Genomic DNA, 17,036 nt, shown 5'->3' with positions numbered 1-17,036 from the left:
AAAGGGCTTTTTACGTAGAGTCCTCCATTCTATTGTTGAAAGGTTGTCCTCTAGGTTGTGGAATTCTCTTGTTGGGAAATTTATTGGAGCTAGGCCAAATATTGATGTTTTTAGAAAATGGGCTAAGAGAAAATGAAATCCATGTGGCCATTTGGAAATCTTGGCTATGATGAAGGGCTTCTTTTTGGCTTCCTTAGTGAACCATGATGATTATGTTTAGACCACCTTAGATATTTTGTGGTTTCTTGGAAACTGGGCCATTTTCTTAAAAAGTGGAATCTAGGTTTTGATCTAGAGAAGGAATGCATCAATAGGGTTCTTATTTACATTGGGATTTTGGTTTGCTATGGAAATATGGGGAGTAGGTATTGATGGTTATTGCTAACTCTTTTGGTTAGCTTATTGCTTATGATGCAATGACCAAATCTAGAAAACAATTGTTGATTGCTAGATTTTGTGTGAATGCAAATGTGGATATGGTGCTTTCTTCTTTGGTTGCGTTGTCCTCAAAATTGGGTGAATGGGTGCAATTGAATGATTATGAGGATTCCTTAAATGTGTGCTTGGACAATAGGTGGAAGCAAATTTTTGGACGGAAAAAAGAACATAAGGAGCTTAGTTATCTTTAGACAAATGCAGTCCTGCTCTTGGAGTGTACTGACAAAGAGGATTGCCCTTCATTAGCTAGGGGTAACTCTGACAAAATTATTAATATTGTTTTTGAGAGAAAATCTCATCCAAATGTGAGAATTTTAGAGGATGTAATTGTTAGTGAAGGCTTGGTTGGTATAATCCATGAAGTTATTAGAACAAGGAGTGAGATTCAACAATTTACCATCTCGCCTTCCCTAATTAAGGATATAAGGAATATTTAATTGGAAGAGACGTGGACTGTTGAAGGAAATCTGTTTCTATGACTTGATGAACAAGGTGTTTGTTTATGTTTAGAGCTCTTTGGAGCAATATGACTTCAAGCCATCTTGAGCCCGCTGGTCTGTTGTTTTTATTGAGTGTTATGCCTTGTATTCATTGTTATTTGCTCCTTGTGAGGTGCTGAAAGGTTGCTGTTGGTTTATATCCTTAGTGTTGTTAGGTCCTTGTTGCTGTATCTTTGTTGTTTACTGGGCTTCATTGACGTATCTAGTTCCGAGTGCAACATATTGTTCAATTTTTTGATTTTCTGAATTGTAATTCATTTACAAATATTTTGATCATACAAGATCCAACATGAGACCGATACAAGCTCTTTGTAAGCATCATCATGAGACTAATACTAGCTTCTTTTTGAGCAAACACATTAGAAACCTACAATGGAAGACCACAATTTGCAACTTCAAAATCCACCTTTAGATACTACAACGACTCTAAATACCAACAATGAAAGATCAAGAGTCACAACTTGGAATTCCACATTAAATGCTCCTTTGGAGATTTGAACTTGGGTCTCCCTATTGAAAACTCAGTGAATTAACCAATTGAGCTTAAGCCCTTGCTCTTCAGCCTTTTTAAAACAATTGTTAGCTTTTTATAGTTTGCTTAAATAAAAGCATAAAATATATGACCAAAGTGCTTTTCTCATGTAGTTTCCAATGCTTAAGCTTCCAATTCATGATTCTATCTTGAATTCCATTTCTTTTCTATGTTTTCCAAAAGACCTTATAATTCCATTCGAGAGCGATAGGATGGTTCACAAGGTTTTTAAGTTAAGCAAGGACTTTTGATGTACCATTGTAATAGGTAGTCTTTTTAAATGATGCTCACAAAGATACAAGCATAATTTACATTGAGTTAATGCTTTGTGCAATCAACAACTCTTGCATGTTTTGCTATAGTATTGTAGATCACTATAAAAGATTTGTTTCAAAAAAAAAATCTAAAGCAAATAAATGTAACTACATGATTAAATCAAGGAAGATTGTTGACATGTCTCTATTTTTGGGATGTTTAGAGGATTGGGGGTGCCTAGAGAACATCCTTGAGCTGTCTCCAACAATGGCAAAAATAGTGGAAATGTGCCCAAAATGCGTGGATGCAAAGGAAGCCTATATGGGATGTTATTGATGTCCCTTGTCTGCACTTGAGATACAAAGGAAGCCTGCCAAGGACGTTTGTGATGTCCCCCAATTGTCTCGGGGATGCAAAGAAAGCCTATAGTGGATGTGGATGTATGCTTGTGACATCCCTTGATTATCCTAGGGATGGTTGACCATCCCTTGCAAAAATTGACAATTTTAGAAATAAAAAACACCCAAAATTTAAATGACATTTAATAGTCTTTTTTTTGGCTCTCACACCCCAGCTTGCCATACATGAAGAAAAATAGGCTAATTTCGTTTCATTTGCATGCTTTATTGCAGTAGGGTTTGGAGGAAGAGCAATTTTTTACAGTAGGGATTGAAGGAGTAGTTGCAAAATAGGTTGAATCTGGGGCATCATTGGTAGTGAGACTACGATTTTATCAAAAATGTAATTCACCAGATGCAATAGAGTCTTCCATTGCCAAACTCTTTATGCCCATTTTTGTCACGTTTTGACACATCGCCTCATTGAAAATGGGGACCCCCACTTTTCGCTTTTTACAGTAGATGTTTTGCCTAGTTTCCTAGTGTTTGCCTTTGCTAATGAGAGGGTATAGGATCAAGTGTGTAAATTGTTAGACGTTTAAGTGATCCTAATTTTGTCTAAGTGTAGACCTTCTGAGCGTGAACGAGTTTAAAAATATTCAAGTCAGTGATATTTTTGTGCCCTAGTGTTAAAAGGTCCTTTAGGGGTTGTTTTCTCGCTCCTAGGAAGTAATTCAAGTGAAATTTGCACTTTCTCCCGATGAAATTTCCATTTTCTCGCTCAAATTGTGATGAATTTGGCCAAGTCCCGATGCGTTTTATTGAAAATTTGAAGTGTCCAGTTGATTTTGAGTGGAAAAATCATCAAATTCCTGATGAAAATCCATGTTCTAATGGTCAAAATGTCAAAATTCTTGATGGGAGGTGCTTTTCCCCCCATATTTCCGGTGACCCATGATTTTCCCCCACTCAAAATGCTGATGGTAGGTGAATTTCCACCAGATTTCCGATGGACTCTACTTTTCCCCCATTCAAGTTCCTCATGGAGGGCGATTTTCCACTAGGAGGGATAAATTTTGACCAAGTGTTGGGAAATCCTCCTGATGACCCACGTTTTTCTCCTGGAATGCATATGAACTTAATGCGGATGAAATTCCCTGTCCAGATGAAGAGCGATTTCCCCCCCCAAGTCAATATATGATCAAGTTTGATGGATTTTTATGTGGATAATTGTCCTGATGAATGGCGAATTTCCCCAGGTATGAGTTATGATGATTTTGATCCGGAATTTTGATCTAGATAGGGGTCGTTTTTCCCCAAAGGCAGTTGTGATGCCTTGTGATAAATTTTCATCTGGATTTTTATCTAGATATGGGACGTTTTTCCCCCAGCTGGCCAAATTTGAACAAAATTTGAAATATTTTTAATGCAAGTGACCAAATTTAATTGTTTTGCATTCAATAATGATTATTTAATTTAAAAAAAACAGTTATTTAATGATTTGCAATGATTTAAATAATTATTTATTTTCCAAATGCAAATCAACGTTCCCCAGGCAAGTTTAAAAGGGCAAAGTTTTATCCCACATTGCTTGTGTGGTGAAATGTCAAGGCAAAAATGTGTTGAAGTATGCCCAGCCAGCGTTGAAATAATAATATAAGTGCTGCTTGTGACAGCTAAGTGGCAGATTGAAGACATTTTAGTGGCTGCCTGGAAGTTTCCCACCTAGGCGATTTTGATTAAGTGTTATTTTGACACCATTTTCTGAGTTGGAGTTGCAGATTGGAAGGTTTACACACCTGGGTGCTGCCATTGGAGAGAGGTTACAGCAAGCTTTGTGGCTGTTCATACCACATTAGGTGATTTTGATAGTTGGTGCCATGATTTTGTTTGGTGGCTGATCAGTCTACTTTGTGGGTTGATTTTATTGGTTTTTTTGAGTTTCATCGATGCCAAGGGGCTGCCATTGCACTTAAATCTGAGATATACTCCATGGCTGAGCGCTATTGTGGGTGATTCTATCACCATTGTTGCTGATCTTTGACTGGAATGTGCATTTTCAGACCTGATTTTTCACTTCACACTTAGACGATTTTGTTGGAAGGTCATTTTGGAGGAGTTTTCTTGGATTTTCTGAGTACACCATTGCTGGTGTGAAGTCTGAAACTCCATTGTTAGGTTGTCTTCATTCTTATTCTTCATTTCCAGCCACCTCTACAATTGGGAAATTTCAATTGAGCATCATCCTTGTGAGTTTTTTTTGGAGATTTGATGGAGCTTCCATTGCTGATCTAAGTCGGAAACTTCACTTTCAGATTTGTCCTCAGACTTAGATATTCATTACCAACCCCTTGTTTGTGCCTAGATTTGACAATCTTCACTTTGGGATGGTAAAATCCATCAAATACAGATGTTTCCTATGACTGCGACAAGTTTAAATGACTGATTTATTGAAGTTGCAGGTTGTCTTCAGACATTGGGTAGCCATTGTTGGACCTTGGAAGGGTGTCTTCAGACTTTAAGAACTAAAAATCAGACATTTCCACACCCTTTTCCAAGCATTTTCAGGATTGTGGTATGCTTCCGGGCTAAGTCACAGAAATCGGCGATTTTCAAGGATGAAGCTCGATTTTTATCGAATTCCAAACTTCTATGAAAAATTCGTTCAAATTCGGCCATCAATTCGTACGGCCTTGATGTCATTTTTTTATTATTAAAGTTAAAACTTAAAAAGCGTTTTTCTAGGTTTCTGAAAAGTGTTTAGGGTTTTTTTTGAAGATTTTCGGTGGATTTTCTCTATAAAACGCTGCTATCCTTTGTATCTGCAAGATTGCAACTACTGGGTTGCAGGTATTCTCTGTATCTGCAACTGCCGGGTTGCGATTCGCGGGTATTCTCTGCAACTGCTGGGTTGCACTCGCGGGTATTCTCTGCAACTTTTGGGTCGCACTCTGCAACTGCTTCATCAGCTAGTCGAATTTATTAGAAGTATACATATATTTAAAAAATAAACAAAATTATATAAGGTGAATTTTATCCGATTTTTTTTTCGAATTTTTCCTTGTCGAATTTCATCCGAATTTCATGGCCGTCGAATTCGAATCTTGTGACTTAGCTTCCGGGCACCAATTTTGACATTTTGTGAGTTATCTTCAGACTGAAACTTCGTTCCCAGCCACATTAGTTGTGCCCAGATGTGACCATTTCTGAGTTTTGAAGATCAAAATAATTCAAATGGAAGCACGTGACAGGGCTGTGATCACTTCCAGCCTTTGATATTCATCATTTTCAGTGTGTCTTGAAACTTTTGGAGCCATTTTCAGACTTTCAGAGGTTGTATTCAGAATTAAGAATAAAAAAATCAGATTTCAATACACCATTTTCTGAGTATTTTCAGACATTGGAGGGCATATTTAGACTCAGTCCTTAGAAAACCAGATTTCGTTATAACTTTGATATCTGAAATTTGTCACTTTTTGAGTGTTTTCAGACCTTCAAGTGATATTTCCAGACTTGGACATTCATTTTTGGGCTCCAAATACTTGATTTTCTGAGTTTATAGGGGTGTCTTCACACTTATTTATTGCAATCAGACTTATCCTAAGTCTGAAAATCAGGTTTTCTTAACGAGAATCATAGAGATTTCAATTCGGACCTTCACATTTTCCAGAATTGGCGCTACAATTTTCTAAGACTACCTATCACAAGTTGGGACAAATGTCATGACAAAGTCTTGATGGTTCGAATTTCCATTCCATCAAATGGTGATCATATCAACACAAGAATTTCAAGGACAATGAGTTTGGATGAGGGTCGGATTTCGACTTGAAGGCGGAATTACAAAGGAAGGAACAAATTAATTTGGATGAAGATCAATAACAAAGTTATCTAGATAGGCATCAATTTTCCATCAACGGAGGAAGGATAATGTAGATGTTTTATGCGGATGGATTTCCCACCAAGGTTGAAATAAAGTTTATCCCATAGGTGTTTGATTCACTGCTTGCTGTTTTGCAGGGCTTTTACGAGGAAGGGAAGCACGATGATCAACACTTCAAGGCAACAATGCGGATAAAGAAGATCAATACTTCAAAGATTGGCTGATGATTTCCAGATAGAGATTCCAAAAGGTGAAGAAATGGACTAGATCAAACATGAAGAGAAAACTTCACCTTGATGATGAACAAAGGAAGGAAAGCAAGTTCAAGACATGAGCACAAAGGATTTCACATCAATAAATCAAGAACTACATCAAGGAATTTCAATATCAAAGAGCACCAAGGAAAGAAATAATTCAAGATTCCAAGATTGGGAAATTTTCCGAACATGAGGAAATATTCCAAGGAATTCTTTAACGTAAGGATGGAATGCAAAAAGTATCATAAGGAATTCCAAACATTGTGAAGAAGAGGAATGTACAAGGCAAATTGATCAAGTCTATAAGGCAAGTTGAGGTGGCATCTTAATCACCATTCGTCCAATCAAAGGGGTATCGAGTCAACATTCATTCAGGGAGGGAATAGGTGATACATGGCACTACACCAAATATTATTTATCTTGCCTACCCTCATTTTTCATTGGCCAATGTAATGGTGGTTGTAACAAACCCTAATTAGGGTTTTATCTTGTAATCTTGGCCATTGATCTTGAATCAATTTGAGCCATTCATTTCTTTTGAGGCTCTATATAAGCCCCATTGCCTCTCATTTGTAAGAGAGATTTTTGAGAATTGTTGGTAGATGCTGCAGATTTGAATACAAATCATTGTTCGAATTGATGGTGATTTTTGTTTAAGTGTTGTCTTGCATTCAAGGTTCTCAATTCCTCCAAGTTAGATTAGAATTTTAGATTTAGAATTTGCTTCCAAGTATGGTTAGATTGAATGAAGAAATTTGTTGAGTGTATTTGTGTGGAATCCATTTATCCATACCACTAGGCTCTTGCTGATTGTAAGTGTGCCCTGCTTGGTTAATTAGAATTTTATGAGCATAACTTCAATTGTAATACGTCCATTGTTTATGCATTAACTTGAATGGTAATCAATGTTTGATGGTAATGATTTGAAAATCTTTGCATAATACCTTAGATGATTGCACTAAACTTGTGTCAAGTTGTTCGACTTGATGGTGAAACCTTGTCTAGTAGGCTTCCACTGAATTCGTTCACCCCTTTTTTTGCATTCTAAACTTTAGAATAGAATTCCTAAACCCTATTCCTTTTGTCCTTTTTTTTAGAAATACTTGTTAGAATTGAATCAAGAACTTCAGTGCAAAATCCTATGTCATCAGCATACCTATCCTAATCCATGATAAGATTGAACATTCATGTACAACGTAAGTCCCTTTGTGATTCCAACATTATCACATCAAACCACTGAACTTATCCACAAGTCAAGACTTGACATTTCATAACCTTGGAGTTGTCTCATTTGATCTTGAAGCATAGCATTTGAGAGACTTTGTTCAAGAGAGGATAAGATACTTTGGTATTTTATTTTGTTTTAGTATGTGCATAAAAAACACATCAACACCCATGCCATCCAAAGAAACGGGACTTGGACTCGGCTCAAACTAGGCAAGGCTGAATCAGACTCATACTCGGGACTTGGCGTTAGACTCGGCTGGACTCGGGAAAGTGAAAAACTCAAGAAATTTAGAGATTTTTAAAGATTTAAAACTTGTTTCAGACACCCTTTATTGAATACACCTTAAAGACACAATAACATCATCAAACTCGGCTCATTTGATTACATACACAAGTATACATCAATCATATAAGCATAAACATAAATTGTAGCTGAAGAAAATAACAAACATAGATATATAAATATTTTCAAATGTATACAATATTACAAAACTCATGGAATAAAAAATCCATGTCATCATATGATCATCATCAAATGTTTCATGCAAATACCAAAGGTAAATACAACTACAAGCCTATGGCTCAGAGGAGCATGTACCCTCTCGCCCTGGCCCCCTGCGAAGGCGTTTAAGGTAGGTCCTGGATGATTGAGCAGCCATAGTCGCTCCCCGTGACACCATGCCATGCTCACCAACATCAGGAACAACTGTGTCACTCTCAGTATTTCTTGTCTCTGCTCGTGCTCTCTGCTCCTCCTCTGCCATGGCTATAGCCTCAGCCTCTATATCTACCTGGTCGATCCAATCAGTGTCATCATCACTAAAGACAACTGCAGGAATCTCAGGATCTGTCTGACTCTCATTGGCCCACTTTGCTTCAAGATCAACCTCATCTAGAATGATAGGAGAGATGTCAACTAATGCATTCTTTCTCATTCTCAGGCGAAGGTTGTAGTGAACAAAGACGAGATAATTCATCTTCTCCACAGATAATCTATTGCGCCTCTTGGAGTGTATGTGCTCAAACATACTCCAATTGCGCTCACAACTTGATGCGCTGCATGGTTGGCTCAAGATGCGAATGGCCAACTTCTGAATATTTGGTGTCGTTGGACCAAAAAAGCTCCACCAATGATTTGAGTTTGAAATGAGAAAAATAAATAAAATTAGTCTCACTCATGAACTCATTTAACAAGTTACAATATGCAATAAAACTAAAATTAAGCCTTACAATTTATTTTTACCTGGCATCATGGTTGTCCTACCGTGTTTGGCGACATGACGAGAGAAGGTTTCCCCTTGTGCATCTGAGAACAACTGTAGCTCTCGAATAAGCTCTATCTGAGAAGTACCAGCAGGTCCCATCTTCTCCATGATTGAGTATAGCCCATTAAGGACCTCCACATCAGCCTTGAAAGAAGGGATAAAACGGAATGCCGGATTCAGATAATAGGCTGCTACATGGATGGGCCTATGAAGCTGATGATGCCATCTCCTATCAATGATCTCCCAAATGGGACCATACTTGCTCTCATCTCCTCCATAGACGAATTTGGTGCTCTCCTTCGCCCTATCCATGCCCTCACATATATAGCCCATTGCGGGCTTATCTCCATCCGCAACTTGCAACAAAACCACCAAGGGCTTAACAAATTGCAAAATTGAAAATATTGTGTAATTTAGAAAAATGAGCAAATAAGAGAATACATATAATAAGTTATAAAACATGAAGTTAAATTGTAGAATTTATAAAAATTTACCTTCACTCTCTCATCACAAGGGACCCAAAAGTCTTGCTCATCAAAAATGCAGTTTGCCATAGCTTTCCCTGTAGGGGTGGTAGCATAGGATGAGGAAGACCACTCCTCACCAACAATCATATGTCTCAAGGCAGACTTAGACCTGAGCATGGATTGCAACGTGAGGAAGTTTGTGGCAAATCTTGTGATTCTTGGATGATGCAACACCTTCTGCTTTGTGTATTGTCTCATAAGAGCCAACACCCATGAATGATTATATACATATTTGCACACATTTCTTGCCCTTTCTACACATCTCTTGACCCATGGGATTTTTCCAATATCCTCCAACATGAGGTCAATGCAATGAGCAGCACATGGAGTCCAAACTATAGATGGGTGCCTCTCCATCAATAGTCTACCTGCAACAACATAATTTGTTGCATTGTAAATTGTAATTAATGGAGGTACAAACTACAAGATAGTAATTAATTTGCAAACAAAATTAGTTTGTAATCAAAAGTTTACCCGCATCAACATAATTTGCTGCATTGTCGGTCACCACCTGTACCACGTTCTCCTCACCCACCTCATCAATCACCTCCTCTATCTGCTCACACAGGTAGGTGGCATTCTTGCAATGGGCGGAGGCATCAATGGACTTGATGAAAACGATGCCCCTTGAAATAAAAAAATAAAGCTAGGTCAATGATCATTCAATAAACCATTAGATAAAAAATAAAAAATTAAAGACTATATGAAACTAAAATTAATCAGTCCCCTGCGGAAGAAACAAGAAAATTAAGGAGAGTTCTATTTCTCCTATCTGTCCAACCATCAGTCATGATGGTGCAACCTTTAGTGCTCCATATCTGGCGTTGTTCATCTAAATCCTTCTTCACATCATCCACCATTTGAGACAAAATGGGTCCCCTCAAATCACTCTCACTAGGGGCTTTGAATCCCGCCCCGCATATGGTAAGGGCATCAACCATTTCTTGCCAATAAGGAGACCTGTCACAAATAAACTCAATGAGATAAGTTAAGTATAAAAATTCAATGAGATAAGTTAAGTATAAAAATTAAAACAATCAAACATAAAAGTTATAAAACATTCACCTGGCTGCAAAGAATGGAATACTGCAGTAGGTCCAAAACCTGCTAACTGCCATTTTAGCAGCATCATGGACCTCCTTGTTCCAACCCATGCCCTCAAGCGACTGTTGGGACCCAAGAGTAGTGCGAGGCACAGAGAAGGAATCCAACCTAGATTTACGAATCCTCGTCCAATGTTAACACTCCCACTACAACTACTAGTGCTAGGAGCATGAGAAGTGGCGATGGTACTGCCACTTATAGAAGTAGAAGCAGAAGCACCAACAGTAGCAAAATGAGTGGGACGATATGAAGGTAAGGAAGAAGGGCCTCCAACACAACCTAACTGTGTCCCTCTTCCTAAATTTGCCTCTCTCCCAATGGCCGCTCGATCCTCTTTTTGTTTCTTTTTCCTTTCAATTTCCTCAACCATTACATAACATTCACGTACGGCCTCAGGGAGTGCTTTTAGGCATGGTTCGGCATCATGTCCACGCACACCAACAATATGGTATTTCAGTCTATATATACCTCCATGGAATATTGTTTTGCAAAATGTACATTTTGTTTGCCCCTTTCCTTGCCCTGGAAAATCCTCATGATATTTCCAAGTAGGGTCCTTTCTAATGGGGGGTCTAGAAGCTGAAGTAGACATTTTAGGATAGTTTTGTGAAACTTGAAGTTGAAGCAAATAATAAAGTGAAGTTTGCTGCAATAAAACATTACAAATACAAAATAAAATTAATACATACATTCAAAAAAACTAAAATAGGGTTTGTCAAACCCTACTTTTAAAAAAAAGAAATTTACAAACCTTACATACAACCCTACATAGTACAACACTACAACTACATACTACATGCTACATACAAACATACAAAATATTTTGGAAGAAAATGTAAAACTTTCAAAATAAATGAATAGAAAATGGAATTTTTGCATATAAGAAACAAAATAATCTTCAAAAAAACAATCTTACCTCTTACAACAAGCTTGAAATGAGCTGCAAACTCTTCCTATCCAACTCTTGATGCACCAAATCCAAACACAATGCAGCTCCAATGTGACAAATTGAAGAAAACTTGAGCTTCCTCCTTGCTGGTTTTTCTTCTATGCACCCTTGTTTTTCTTCCCAATTCACTTTACTCCTATTTTTGAAATAGAAGGTCACTTTTAGGGATAGGAGATAATTAACAAAAAAAAACGGATTTGAAAAAGCATTGAAAACTAATTTTTTTTTGGTCTTTTATGAAGCTTCACGCCGGCCGAGTTTGGGGCTCGGGACTCGCCGAGTTTGGCGAGTTTGAGCCAAACTCGCCAACTCGGCGAGTCTGGCGAGTTTGCTCGCCAGACTCGAACGAGTCCGAGTCCGAGTCCCAGAAACTCGCCGAGCATGGCTCGAACTCGAACTTGCCGAGTTCAGGCGATTCTTGGCGAGTCCCGTTTCTTTGATGCCATCCCATTTCATGTGGACTATTCCTCTCTTTTCAAACAAATGATTAGAGATGTAGCCTTTATTGGTCCCTCTTTTGTACCCCTTGGAGATTGTAAACTATGCAATGGCACACTTTCCTCTGAGACGAAGAATATTCTTATGTTAATTTGCTAATGGAGGATATTCTAAAGTTAATTTGCCAATCACAAATGGTATGCATCAAAGGCTTGAAGGTTGCCTCCTTGTGATGATGAAGAGGTGAAAGAAGGCCTTTCAAAAGATTTGCATAGATGAAGAGTCTACAATACTTAGCACACATTGGCTCGCGTTCACAAATCTTTGTGGTCCAACATAGATAGAGCTACATTAGCTCAAAATGACCCTATTGGATGGTGGACATGGCATAAGAAGGATATGCCGCAATGTAAGATGCTTGCCATTCACCTTCTTTCATAGGTTGCTAGTTCCTCAGTTGTAGAGAGGAATTGGTCAACATATGGATTTATCCACACCATCAAGAGGAATAGACTTCCTCTATATAGAGAAGCTAGTGGTAGTGCATAGTGCTCTTCGACTTCTAGATCGTTAGACTTTAGAGTATCAATAGACTTTAGCTTTATGGTGGGATGTTGATCTCAAAGATGTCACCCAGGTTGATGAGGAGGCACTAGAGAGATTGGTTGGGATTTTCTTGGATGATGCAAACCCTCACAGTGACACTCTCTCAAAGGAGGACTCCGATTTTGATGCAATGTTGAGAGATGCAGATTAGGGGCAGCAATGCACTTTCTTCTTTTGTATTTTCATATCGTAATTGAAAGTGACTCTTGCAGCCTTTGGGCATTTGTTGCAACTTGTATGCTATTTTTTAATGTCACATGCATATTGACAATAAACTTTGAAAGCAATTTGAATTAAGTTTTGAGTTTGACATTTGGAATTTTCTAATTTGTTTGACTTTTACTTTTATGTGAACTCTCGGTTCAACACAAATGTTATGTATTAAGGTCCTATAATGTATGTATGAACACTTTATCAATGCTATCATATTAATATTTAAAATTTCTCAATATATTTAAAATTTTCCCTAATTTTAATAATAGTCGTTCCCTTTGCTGCCCACCCTACCGTCACCAAAAATGCCCCCCAAAAAATCGAGGAACCTGAACATGCTCCCGGTCCCCTATCAACCCTGTCTCAGAAACTTGAGATAACATAGGAGTAAATGACTCTTTGTGCGAAGTATGTGCTAGACAGCCTCATAACAAATCAAATTGCAAAATAATCTCCTTGTGCTTTTTCTATTTACAAATGAAATTGCAAAATAACCTAGAGTACCTTAAATATTACAACTGCTAACATCCTTGAATTTCCAGCATTTCATTTTTGTCAATTGTCTCAAAGTTCTTGGCAGCAGGTTGTAAACTCCAAAGTTAACAAATTATGGCCCTATTTTATTCATTATCACTCTCTCTCTCTCTCACACACACACAGACATAGATATAGATATATAAATATATACATACACACATATATACGTATACATATATATATACATACATACATATATACATATATACACACATACATACATACATAGATATACACATACATACACACACACACACATGCAATATGCATGCATACATATATGTATGTATGTAATGTCCCCACTTTGGAATAGAATTTAATAATAAATAATAATAAGAAAATTAAAATATTAAAAATTAAATTATAATATAAAGAATATAATTAAATATAATTAAATATAATTAATGAAAATTTAATTAAGTTAATGAATGGTTAAAAGACATGTAAGGAAAAGTTGTGACTCCCTCAACAATAAGATATAAAAGGGAGGAGAACCTCATTTGGGAGGGGGATAACTTGGAAATCAGAAGTGCAGATCTGATTTAAATAAGAAGTGCAGGTCTGATTGTGAAAGGTTGTGTCCCTTTCAAAGGGCAGAAATAATGAAGAGTTGCACACTTTCAAAGGGTGTTAATGGTGAAAGGGTGTGTCTCTTGCCGAAGGGCATACATGATGAAGAGGTATGACCTCTCCCTCACATTGAGAGATATAAAGAAAAATGAATCAAAGCATCCAGTAACATCACCATGGATCAGATCAGATCAGAACTGCTATTAAGTTACAGGCAGTAATATCCTTGTTCTTGGTGGTATGCATGGAATGTGTTTAATAATTATGCTTAATATATGAAGCCCAATATTGTTCTTATGTGGAATTGATAGTAATTTTAATATGGACTGCAATATGTATGACAGTCATACATAATTTCACATATATATTCATACTACATAAGAAATATTTATACTTAGTCTAAATCATGTTATTACTGTCCGTATTTAAGAAGAGGGAATGAGATGTTCCAAAGAGGGGCAGTCTAAATCCAAGCAATAGGTTAAGTCCCAAGATAGGGTGGGGATCAGCGACCCATAAGCCTTGAGGGTATAGACCCAAGATAGGTAAGGGCTTGGATCTGTAAACTTTGAGGGAACCTATTGTAGTTGGTCTCTAAGCGCTTTGGTAACATACGTAAACCCTTCTCCCTTTAAAACTGAAGTAGTAGCAAGGTCTGATATCTATATTAAGAACTATGAATAATGAGATTAATCATCTAATGAGGAAAATAGATAAGCACTTGATAATAACTAATTGAAGAATATCAATCAATTTTAATATATTGAAATAGATCAGGTAGGGGACATTACAAATGGTATCAGAGCTTTGATCCTGCCATCCTGCAGGGTAAAGAGGAATCGATGAATCATTCTAGTCAATAAGAAGGAATCTAACAATACAAGAATTTGCGTGTATGCATATATCCATGTGTATGCTTCGTGTTTTTATGTGTATTCTCCATGTTTGGTTCATGCCTGATATGTTTCCAGCATGTTTATTCCATGTGTGTTTCCAAAGCCATTTCATATTGGAATTCATTTTGAACACTCCATGATCATTGCTTGAGGACAAGCAATCTTGGGTGGGGCAGACTGTAATGTCCCCACTTTGAAATAGAATTTAATAATAAATAATAATAATGAAATTAAAATATTAAAAATTAAATTATAATATAAAGAATATAATTAAATATAATTAATTAAAATTTAATTAAGTTAATGAATGGTTAAAAGACATGGAAGGAAAAGTTGTGACTCCCTCAACAATAAGATATAAAAGGGAGAAGAGAACCTCATTTGGGAGGGGGATAAATTGGAAATCAGAAGTGCAGATCTGATTTAAATAAGAAGTGCAGGTCTGATTGTGAAAGGTTGTGTCCCTTTCAAAGGGCAGGAATAATGAAGAGTTGCACACTTTCAAAGGGTGTTAATGGTGAAAGGGTGTGTCTCTTGCCAAAGGGCATACATGATGGAGAGGTATGACCTCTCCCTCACATTGAGAGATATAAAGAAAAATGAATCAAAGCATCCAGCAACATCACCATGGATCAGATCAGATCAGAACTGTTATTAAGTTACAGGCAATAACATCCTTGTTCTTGGTGGTATGCATGGAATGTGTTTAATAAGTATGCTTAATATATGAAGCCCAATAATGTTCTTATGCGGAATTGATAGTAATTTTAATATGGATTGCAATATGTATGACAGTCATACGTAATTTCATATATATATATTCATAATACATAAGAAATATTTATACTTAGTCTAAATCATGTTATTACTGTCCGTATTTAAGAAGATGGGAATGAGATGTTCCAAAGAGGGGTAGTCTAAATCCAAGCAATAGGTTAAGTCCCAAGATAGGGTGGGGATCAGCGACCCATAAGCATTGAGGGTATAGACCCAAGATAGGTAAGGGCTTGGATCTGTAAACTTTGAGGGAACCTATTGTAGTTGGTCTCTAAACGCTTTGGTAACATACGTAAACCCTTCTCCCTTAAAACTGAAGTAGTAGCAAGGCCTGATATCTATATTAAGAACTATGAATAATGAAATTAATCATCTAATGAGGAAAATAGATAAGCACTTGATAATAACTAATTGAAGAGTATCAATCAATTTTAATATATTGAAATAGATCAGGTAGGGGACATTACAATGTATGTATGTATACATATATTGTCATTCCCCCGATCTGATATCCAATAATCAATGAACCTAAGTGTGATATTGTCTTACAAAGTAAGACTTCACAATTTCACAAGATCAAACACTATGCCTCAATTGCTTATCTTATGTATGGAGGCTTGCTAGATATTAAACAACATCAGTCTTAAGGATTGATCCTTCCTCCCCTATGGTGCAGTGATCAGTATGGAGAGGCACTGACAGCGAACTATAGACATTAATATAAATATTAACCTAGTTCTCCGTGATCAGAGAAAAAGAACAAACCATAAATAGAAGTGATCTCATTAATTATTTAGTGTTTACTAATGATATTGACAAGTGTTGTTATTAATCCTTGAAGGGGTGCGGTTCCTCACAAGGTTCCAATGCTTATGAAAAGTCAACATACGAAGGGACGTCTTTTAAGGCCGTGCCTTAATGAAAGGCCACGACTTCTCATCCCAATTGAGAGATATTTATACAATAAACTGACCACTCCCAGAAGGCATCGAAGGGATTGAGACTGATAATATATGAGTTATTAATACTCAGCAAGATCAATCAGATCAGATCATAACTGTTATTAACTTACAGGCAGTAATATCTTTGTTCTTGGTGGTATGCATGGGATGTGCTTAATATTTATGCTTAATATATGAAGCCTGATAATGTTCCTATGCAGAATTTAGTAGTAATATTAATAATGTTAATATAGACTGCAATATGTATGACAGCCATACTTAATTTTGTATACATTCATAATAATTGAAAGACAAATATATTCACAGTCCTAGTACTTAATCAATTCTAATTCTACTCCCTAAGGGAGACGGGTGCTGTTAGGGAGAGGCAGAGTAAATCCACTCCAAGATGAAAGAGCCCCGAGGATGAAAGGACTGATGTTCCTTATGTCTGGTCTGAATTAGGGAGGTGGTGTCATAGCACCCTAGACAAGCCAATACCCTCTTCTGGGATTAAGAATGAGAAGGGATTAGGAATTAGGACTGGAGTAATGACAATATTAAGTTGAATCATGGACAACTTCAATTATCTACTCTGAATTAATGTAACATACTAGGTAGTAATATATGTTTCCCTTTGGGAATTGACAGCCTATAAATAGAGGACATATATAGATAGATAGATAGATAGATACATGTATATATATATATATATTATTTTGACTCACCAAAACTGGTACATAACAAGTTTTTTTTCTAAATTATTATGTGATAACTTCATCTTGC

At 36.8% G+C, this 17,036-nt stretch overlaps 1 protein-coding gene across 1 annotated transcript in view; it reads left to right on the top strand.

The window, feature by feature from the left end:
* The window catches only part of LOC131061569 (uncharacterized), a 160,411-nt gene that overhangs the window by 115,771 nt on the left and 27,604 nt on the right, over positions 1-17,036 (top strand). The gene's annotated exons all lie outside the window — the stretch shown is intronic.

Source organism: Cryptomeria japonica, chromosome 6, assembly GCF_030272615.1.
Source record: "Cryptomeria japonica chromosome 6, Sugi_1.0, whole genome shotgun sequence".
Lineage (NCBI taxonomy): Eukaryota > Viridiplantae > Streptophyta > Pinopsida > Cupressales > Cupressaceae > Cryptomeria > Cryptomeria japonica.
This window is presented reverse-complemented; position numbering and strand designations above follow the sequence as displayed.